Here is a 9,441-nt window from a genome sequence, read left to right on the forward strand (position 1 = left end):
TCTATGGCAGACCTCCCAATCTTTCCCATTTCTTGACATATGTAGAAAATAATATTTAGACTAGCACTCCGGGTAAGAAGAAAAGGCTGCTCGCTGTGATAGGCAAATTGGCCTGGGAGCTCCTGCCAAATCTGAGACAGAGAGGACCGCTATATCTGAACCCCATTCCCTGTGGTATGGCACATCATTGGCAAGCTCTGCTCTGTGAGGTTTTATTCAAATACCTCAAGGCAGCGTAATACAATGCTTAGGAGTAGAGACTGGCGGGTTAACTAATGTGTGACCTTGGGAAAATTACTTAATCATACCACGCCACAGTTTCCCTGTATGTAAAATGGAGAGGATAAAACCAGTATGAACTCTACTGGGTTATTATAAGGATTACATAAATACAAAGTACTTAGAATTGTACTTGGCATACAGGGAATGTACCGCTTTTTACTTATTTAAATTACCAGCAGATCAAAAGCAAATTCTTAACCTATAGAGGGTGCATGTCTCTGATGTTCACAAAAGGCAAAGTGAGAAGACCATTTTTCCCAATCAAAATATAGGTCAGGGTCTTTGACCTTTTAACAGAACATGTCAGTTATGTCTCTTGCCTGTCTCACATGGATTGCTTCGTAACACACCACCACCAAATATAGTAGCTACATTTCCTTTTTTTTTTTTTAATTAATTGGGGTGACAATTGTTAGTAAAATCACATAGATTTCAGGTGTACAATTCTGTACCACTCATCTATAAATCCCATTGTGTGTTCACCACCCGGAGTCAGTTCTCCTTCCAAGTAGCTGCATTTCAATCCCTAACCCTAGGCATTCATCTGCTCCTTTTCTTTCTCTCAAAAGCCCAGCCGAGCTTTTTGAAATACTTAAGAATAAATAATTTAAGACAGTATTTCTGAAATGTTTCTTCTGCCGACACATACACACACTCACATACCTGTACTACAAACTCATTTCCAGCAGGAAAAGAACTCTCTCCTCTCTCTCACGCCCAATAAGATGGGTTATTAGGACTCGATAGCCTCCGCTCTAAGGAATATGCCAGTGAATCCTCTATTCCTCATCATTAGCTAAATTCAAGTAGTGTTCAAGTAGACCAAACTTATGTGGACTACGTTATTTAAGGTTCACATAGACATTATTCAAAACAATGTGTGTTGTTGTTAAGACTTTAATTTTTAGGTCAGTTTTAGGTTCACAGCAAAATGAAGAAAGTACAGAGATTTCCCACATACCCCTGATCCCCATACATGCACAGCCTCTCCCGTTATCGACATCACCTAAACATCTGTTACAACGGATGAATCTATTAGGTTGGTGCAATAGTAATTGCAGTTTAAAAGGTTAAATATTGCAAAAACCGTACTTACTTTTGCACCAACCTAATACATGGACACATCATAATCACCCAAAGTCCATAGTTTACATTAGGGTTCACTCTCAGCGTTTTACATTCTATGGGCCTGAGCAAATGTAGAATGACATGCACCCATCATTACTGCACAGAGTACCTTCACTGCTCTAAAAATTCTGTCTTCTGCCTAACCGTCCCTTGCCGCTTCCCCAACCACCGATCGTTTTACTTTCTCTGTAATTTTGCCTTTTCCAGAATGTCATATAGTTGGAATCATACGGTATTCATCCTTTTAAGATTCACTTCTTTCCCTTAGCCATATGGATTTAAATTTCTTCCATGTCTTTTGATATTTTGAAAGCTCATTTCCTGTTAGCACCAAATAATATTCCGTTGTCTGGATGGACTACAGTTTATCCATTCACCTAATGAACGACATCTTGGATGCTTCCAAGTTTTAGCAACTATGAATAAAGTCACTACAAACATCCACGTGCAGGTTTTTGTGGGAACATAAGGTTTCAAGTATGTTTGGGTAATACCGAGGAGTGTAATTGATGGATCATGTGTTAAGAGTGTTTATTTCTCTGGAAGAAACCACCAAACTGTGTCCCAAAGTGGCGGTTCATTTTGCATTCCCACTGGCAATGTACAAGAGTTCCTGTTGCTCCACAATCTTGCCAACATTTGCCATGGTCCAGATTTTGGCCATTCTAATAGGTGTGTAGTGGTATCTCATTCTTGTTTTAATTTGCATTACCCTGATGGCGTATGATGTGGCACATGCTCTCATATGCTTTTTTGCCATCGGTATATATTCTTTGGTGAGTTGCCTGTTACTATTAAGGATTGTTGTTTTTTGTTTTGTTTTGTTTTGACCGACCACATATTATCTTGTATAAAACATCGTGTGAAGACAGTATCAATACACTGGGCAGGGCCTCTATATGAGCAACACTGGCCTAAGTTTGCCTGAGCACAGAAGCACTGCCTCTGCTGACCTCCAGCTGCTGTGCTTCCTGTGTTAGATGAGACCAATGCAGTCCAAAGTATTGTGCCTTCTCACATGGGAGACCTAGAACAGGGGTCTTAAGACTGGGGTTATGTGTACTCCACAGGGTTCAGGAGGACAAACTGGAACATGGATATTTTATGTATCAATTTCCAGATTCTCCATTTCCATTTTTACACTCCTAAAATTGATCTGCTCTACCTAAGAATATGTGAGAGTACCAGTCCTACAGTTTGCCTTTTCTTCCTCTTCCTTTCCTTTTCTTATAGCCCCCGCTCTCCTCCCAATTTACAAAAAAAATAAAAATAAAATAAGCAAATCTCTTTCCAATTCTGAATCTTTCTAGGGTGCATAGCCTCAGGATATACAATCACTGGGGTTTCCAATAATAAGGATAGTTCAAATTTTACTGCAGTCAATTCAAGAAACTGAATGGCCTTATTGTTTGATGAACACACTCTCTTGTAATTCAGGTGATTTTCAATTCTCTGCTTTGAACAAAACCGAAGAAAGGCATAATCCACTTGTGAACTGACCCTTAAAAAGTGATTGTTGATAAAAGATTGCTATGTGAATTTTGGCAGATGATATAGTAGCAGGTGAAAGAACTAAATGACACGGTTATAATAAAACTCCTTTTATTACCATTTATTATTCATGTGAACCAAGTTTCTCAAGATCATAGCTATAAAAATAAAAACACAGATGAAATTGTTGTTGAACCCAGTTTTATTCCGGTAATAATTAATATTCAAATAAGAAGACATCAAAAAGGATCATCTATCTCTTTAAGAAATGCATTTCCAAGATATTTTACTTTATAAAAATACAATGATTCTCAATTTAATAATTTGTGCTACTTGAATAAAGTTTATACTGCTAATAATTATAATGGTAAATTAATCCAACAGATAATTTCTTAGAACTTAAATCTTTGTGGTCACAGAAAATTTTTAAATAATTATTTTAAATTTACATACATTTTTATTGCAAGGAAGTATAATGCAGTGATCAATTTAAAAAAAACAATTTGCATAAAAGTGTATTTCATTACAATGTAATTCTACTTAGGAAGGGGAAGGATATACACATTCAAGGAGAAAAGGGAATAATGTAAAATTTAGCTGTTCAAGATCTTGTTTATGTTTTTCTACTGGATGACCAGAGACCTTAAAATTGCTATGTTATTTCAATTTCATTGGCTACATTTAAAAGAATGATGTAATGGTATCTTTTTTAAGTGACAATGTTTACCATATACAGGATATCACACCATTTGCAAGAGTTTAAATTTATGGTAAAAATGTTAGATGTCAACTGAAAAATGTGTGAAGAGGCAAATAGTTTTTTTTTCATAATTCTTTCAGGGGATGCAAAGACTACAAGCTTAGAAGTTTATGTAAATATTGTACTTAAATATAGATATTACCCACATCACAGCTTAGGTTTCTGTACAGTTCTCTCTCTTTCCCATCCCACCCCCTCTCCCAGTCACCCTTTGATGTTTTGTCTTTTGTTGTTGTTCTGCTTTTATGCGACCAGGGCATAGAGCACAGTGCATCCTAAAGTCAGATGCAATACAAGTAAGTTGAAATAAAGAAACTAAATACATATACAAAATATCTACTATAGAGAATATCAGTGACGTACATAATTACAACTCAGAGAAAATTCAACTTACTAAAGCAATAACCTTCATTTTTTTCTGCTTAATATATTAAGTTTCACATACAGTAAGTCTCATCAGCTGTCTCATGAATTAATTTAAAGTCTTCACATAATTTGAATGTCCAAAACAAATTAAAAGTAATATAAAACACACCTGAAAGTCACAAAAGTAGACTTGAATTAGAAAGGGAAAAATATTCCTTGATTAGAAAGACTCAACATCCCAAAGATGTCAGATCTACGTTAATTTATTAATTTAAAACAATCCAAATAAAAATATCATTTCCCCCCTGAAGGTAGACAAGTCAATTCTGAAGTTCATTTAAAAGAATGAACATACAACAAAGCCAGAAAAATCCTGCATAAGATGGAGTTGGGGTGGCTAGCTGTATCAGATATTAAAACATTCATAAAGTCTCTAATATTAAAACAGTCTGGTATTGACACATGAGTAAGCAGACAAATCAAGCAAAATATGAAATCAAGAATTACTTCCAATTACAATCGCAAATCTAATATTGATAAAGACAGACTCTCACTTGGCAGAATGATATTTTAATAACTAAATGGAAAAAACATAAAATTGGATCCCTTCCTCATACCATACACTACGATAAATTCCAAATGGATCAGAAATTTAAATGTAAAAAATACTAAAGGAATACCTGAGTCAATTCCTCTATAACCAAAGAATGGAGAAAGCTTTTCTAATTACAGACCCAAACCCTAAAAGCAATAACAGAGATAACTTGATTACTAAAAAGAAAAAGAAAAATCAAACCGGCAAAAATAATAAGATCAGTAAAATGACAAAAATGGAAAAAATGTTTACAATTTTTATCACAAACGGAATATCAGTTATATATAAAGAATTTCTTAAAAATAGAAAAAAAAAGACAATAATGATATGGAAAATGGGCTAGAAAAATACTTGACTGAAAAATAAGGGAAAACATCTTAATTGTATAATAAAAACTCAATATTCCTTTTAAGAGAAACAAAAATCAAAACGATGCCCATATGTGACTTTTTAACCCATTAAATTGGTAAGAATAGTGTTTGATGACATACTCTGTGGATGAGGCTGTGAAAAAACTAGCGTACTTATACACTAGTGGAAATGCAAAATAGTACAGCCTCTATGAAAGGAAATTTGCCAATATTCAGCAAAACCATATGCTCATTTGCCTTTTGACCAATCAACATTGTTTTAGACATTTATTTCAAAGATAACTAGCAAAAACATGAAAAGACATAGGTTAGCAAAACAAACAAACAAACAAAAAAACCTCATGAAAAGACAAGGCAATTCATGGCAGGATTATTTATAATGGCAAAAATCTGGAAATCAAAAGTCCATCAAGAGGTGACGAGAGAAATAAAATTGTGGTACACTAACACAATGGAGTTCTCCACAGTTCTGAAGTAATCTCAGGGATATCTTGTGAAGTAAAATGAGCAAGGTAGGGTAAGTGTGTTATAGTATACTATCATTTATCTAAAAAAGGGAATGTAAATATCTACCAAAAATGGCCTATTAAGCTAAAGACAATGTAAGGGTTAAACCATAAACTTTAAAATAGTTAATTAAAGGGGAAGGGAAGGAACAAGGCAGAAGGAAAATAAATAATGTACATAATTACAAAATCAAATTACATTTTAAAGCAGGAATTCCTAAAAAAATCAAAAATAAAATGAAAACAAACTTAAATGTGTGGTCACTTGGAGGCCTAACTATATAGAAACTACACCACGTGATTTTGAAACAAGTAATTTGTATAGCTCAAGTGAGATATACACAGAGACAAAAAACCAGGGGAGAAAAACACATTTTGCAGTAATCACATTGTTGACTACAATATTGGTATTGTTATTTTGAGATTGTTAAGTGTATACAGTCATGCATCACATAACAATGTTTTGATCAACAACAGACTGCATATACCATGGTGGTCCCCCAAGATTATAATGGAGCTGAAAAATTCCCATCACCTGGTGATTTCACAGCTGTCATAATGCAACACAGTAGCGCAACATGTTACTCACTCTTTGTGGTGATTCTAATGTAAACAAACCTACTGTCAGTCCCATGAAAGTATAGCACATACAATTGTGTCTAGTACATAATACTTGATAATAAGTGACCATGTTACTGGTTTATGTATTTACTGTACTATACTTTTTATCGTTATTGTAGAGTGTACTTTTTTACTTATTAAAAAAAAGGTTTGGCTCTTTGCTGAATCTACTGCGAGGATGCAGACCATTCTCAGCAATCAGACTGTGGGCATTCCAGAAAATGTTGACATCACTCTGAAGGGACCACAGTGATTGGGAAGGACCCAGAGGCACCCTGTGGAGGGACTTTAATCACGTCATTGCAGAACTCAGACTCTTTGGAAAGAAGAAGAGTCTCCGCGTTGACATACAGTGGGAAAAGAGAAAGGAACTGGCTACTGTTCACACTATCTGTAGTCATGGACAGAACATGATCACGGGTGTCACACTGGGCTTCCGTTACAAGAGGAGGTCTGTGTGTGCTCACTTCCCCATCAACGTCGTTGTTCAGCAGAATGGTTCTCTTGTTGAAATCCAAAATTTCTTGGGTGAAAAATACATCCACAGGGTTCGGATGAGGTCAGGTGTTTCTTGTTCAATATCTCAAGCCCAGAAAGATGAGTTAATTCTTGAAGGAAATGACACTGAATTTGTATCAAACTCAGCTGATTTGATTCAATAAACCCCAACAGTGAAGGATATTAGAAAATTTTAGGATGGTATCTATGTTTCTGAAAAAGGAACAGTTCAGCAGTCTGATGAATAAGGTCTAAGTTGTCCAGTTACAGAAGCACCAAGACATCAAGACACCGAGGGAATCTCAACTTTGTGATATTTTGAAGGTGCAATAAACGACATGTATTGGGAGGGAAACAAGTTTGCTGTAAAACAATTATGTCAGCAGCAGCCTCATATATCTCACGGGTACTGTGTATCTTGATTGCACCATTTTCTCTTGTGTTTGATTTGATCCCGTGTTGTTTTCTATAGTAAGTTAACAAGCTGTACAGGCTTGTAGCCTTGGAGCAATAGACTATACCATATAGCCTAGGTGTGTAGTAGGCTAGACTTATCTAGGTTTGTGTAAGTGCACTCTGGGATGTTTACAAGACAAAATCACCTAAGGATGCATTTCTTAGAATGTATCACCTTCATTAAGTGGTGCATGACTGTACCGTGAAATAAAACAAGAGAGTAATCATTTGGTATTCTAGTCCAATCATTTCTGGGGACTAATTCTTAATGAGTAAAAAGAGAGGTACGGATGTTGATAGGAGACAAGTGAACTAACTTGTTATTTTGAGAACTTCCTCTATGAACTGTACCAAAAGATAAACAAATAGTGGATGTAAGGATTTTTTTCCTTTACAGAAGGATGTCCACAAATAAAGGAAAATGAATTACAGATTTAGCAAAGAATAAATTCTAGAATCAGAATACAATTTTGTGCTTCTTAAATATTAGTGGATCTGTGCATTTCTTCCTTAGTAAAGAGACAACCAAGCATTCCTTATTTTGCCTCCACATAGAAGGGTATACCATAACCTATCAAGTTCTACCCACCCCCCAAAAAAATCTGAATCTGATATCACTTTTAAATCCAACTACTAATTTATAGGAAATTGAAGAGCATATTCCATGGTAATTTAGGGATGCAATCAGCAAACAAAAGACTTAGTTTCTTTAACAAATAATTGAAAAAGAAAAAAACAGAGGAGGAGAAACCAATAGATTAAAAGAAAGTCAAGAAACACATCAACCAACTACAATGTGTGGATCTTTTTAGGATCCTGATTCATAAAAACAATTTTAAAATATTATGATATTTAAGAGACAACTGGAAATTTGAACTTACTGGATATTTGACGATATTTAAGGAATTATTATTGAAGTTTTAGGTATCGTTAAGATTTAAGTATTGTGGTACATTAGGATTTATTTTCTTTTTAATTCTTCTCTCAGAGATACAAGTAGAATATTTAGAGTTAAAGTATTTTGACACCTTTAATTTGCTACAAAATAATACAGGAGAGAGAGAAATGGACGGGGTATATAGATGAAACCAGGTTAGCCATGTGTCTATAATTGTTAAGGCTAGATGATAGGTAGATGAGAGTTTATGCTACGATTCTGTCTATTTATGTACATGCTTAAAATTTTCCACAATAAAAACATAATCAAAGCATTTGGTTTCTACCTCCAAATAGCAAATTTATTTTTGATGAACATTTTCTAGTTATAAGCTCCTTCTTCAAAACTAAGATGCTACAGAACCTTTTTTTAAGAAAAAAGAATATACAGTAATTTTATTATAAAATATTTCAAAAACACCAAAAAGTAGAGTAATAGAACCAACAGCTTTATATCTCCCACCACGTATAAAACAAAGTATCAAAAATATGTTTTCCACAATAATACTTTTCCCTCTGTCCACCACTGCCTACCCTCTCCAAAGGTAAACATTATTTTGAATTTAGTGATGAAATAGTCCCACATGTGGGAGCTAGTCTTTAACCCTTTCACTGCATTATTAATTGATTTCAATTTGTTGTTTGTTTTTTTCCCCAAAAAATGTGTCAAAAATCCACAAAAAATAAATAGCTGATATTTGGACTAGTTTATGCATATATACTTGAACTCCGCCGTGGAGGGAAAAGTTTTTTTTGAACTTGTGGGGTAAACTCAAATGCCGCAGTCAGCAGATGTAAATATTCATTTGAATACATCCAAACGTCGCAGAAAAGGAGTTAAAGACAGTTCTCCAATGAACAATGCCTCTAGGTGTTCATGCCCTTCTGGAGGCTCTAAGACTGGCTCTTGGTCAATAGAATGTGGTAGAACTGATACTGTGTAACTTGTTAAAACAGGTCATAAAAAGCAGTGGAACTTTCACTTCAGTCTCTTGAAACATTTGCACTATGGTCACTCCATTTTGCTACACCGTGTGAAGCCCAGACCTTATGGAGAAGCCACCAGCAGGCTGAGCGCTCAGCTGAAAGCCAGTATCAGCTTCAGCTGTCATCTACCTGAGCCAGTCATCTGGACAATTCAGTGCAGTTGAGCCTTCAAATGATCCCAGCCCAGCCCCAGTCACTGTCTCCATGAGAAATCCCAAGAGAGCTGAACCAAGTCTACCAACAGAACCACTAGAGAAGGAAAAATTGATATTTTAAGCCACTACGTTTCTAGATGAATTTTTACACAGCAGTATATCACCAGAACACCACATGCCTTATACTTTTACTACCTATTTATAAAATAAAGTACTTTAAAGGAGCAAATATTCATAGAAAAAATATCCACTATCTGTGGATATCTTTCCACCACTGTACTTGTCATAA

The 9,441-nt window shown here is 35.1% G+C and overlaps 1 pseudogene; it reads left to right on the forward strand.

The window, feature by feature from the left end:
• The first annotated feature begins 6,298 nt into the window (after positions 1-6,298).
• LOC117035953 (60S ribosomal protein L9-like) lies at positions 6,299-6,866 on the forward strand (annotated as a pseudogene).
• Positions 6,867-9,441: the final 2,575 nt, after the last annotated feature.

Source organism: Rhinolophus ferrumequinum, chromosome 16, assembly GCF_004115265.2.
Source record: "Rhinolophus ferrumequinum isolate MPI-CBG mRhiFer1 chromosome 16, mRhiFer1_v1.p, whole genome shotgun sequence".
NCBI lineage: Eukaryota > Metazoa > Chordata > Mammalia > Chiroptera > Rhinolophidae > Rhinolophus > Rhinolophus ferrumequinum.